The following is a 768-nucleotide window of genomic DNA, read 5'->3' as shown; positions in this document are numbered from 1 at the left end:
TTGCCGAAACCGGTTTGGCTCAGTGGATAGAGCGTCGGCCTGTGGACTGAAAGGTCCCAGGTTCGATTCCGGTCAAGGGCATGTATCTGGGTTGCGGGCACATCCCCAGTGGGAGATGTGCAGGAGGCAGCTGATCGATGTTTCTAACTCTCTATCTCTCTCCCTTCCTGTCTGTAAAAAATCAATAAAATATATTTAAAAAAACAAAAAACTGACCCCAGCAAAGCACGTGTCTGGGGGCCCACTGATTTGGTTGGATTTTTTAAAAAAAGTTAGGTCAGGTAAACATATCCATTAGGAATTACGAGGGAAAAGACAGGGCCACCCAACTTTTAAAGTACTTGGAACCGTCCTGGCGGCTCTTGCCTCCCTTCCCCCTCTCTCAGCCCCCCTGCTCCGCTGCGTCCCCTACCACCACCACCACCACCCCCCACCCCCGTGTCTGCTGCGTGCTCTGACCCCAGAGCCAGGCTGTGCTCCGTTGGCCCAGCCACTGTTCTGTCGCAGAATGAGCAAAACTGAGGGGAAATAATGGTGTCTGGTCGGCTCCCTGACAATCTGGCCCCCCATCTGTGGGCCTGCAGACGGCTTTCAAATTGTTTGCAAAGATCAAGGAAACTTGGCTCGTGGTCGAACGCGAGCGCGGGGCCCCGTCGGAAAGCCCCGCTCTCATTCCTGTCTGTTCTGTGGAAGCTCCCAGCACGAGAAGTGTTTCTAAGAAGCCACGTGTGACCTGAACACAGGAGCGGAGGGGCGGCCAGCAGCGGT

At 54.7% G+C, this 768-nt stretch overlaps 1 protein-coding gene across 2 annotated transcripts in view; it reads right to left on the bottom strand.

The window, feature by feature from the left end:
• The window catches only part of USP36 (ubiquitin specific peptidase 36), a 30942-nt gene that overhangs the window by 26599 nt on the left and 3575 nt on the right, over positions 1-768 (bottom strand). The gene's annotated exons all lie outside the window — the stretch shown is intronic.

The sequence above is a fragment of the Myotis brandtii genome, unplaced genomic scaffold (assembly GCF_000412655.1).
Source record: "Myotis brandtii unplaced genomic scaffold, ASM41265v1 scaffold825, whole genome shotgun sequence".
NCBI lineage: Eukaryota > Metazoa > Chordata > Mammalia > Chiroptera > Vespertilionidae > Myotis > Myotis brandtii.
This window is presented reverse-complemented; position numbering and strand designations above follow the sequence as displayed.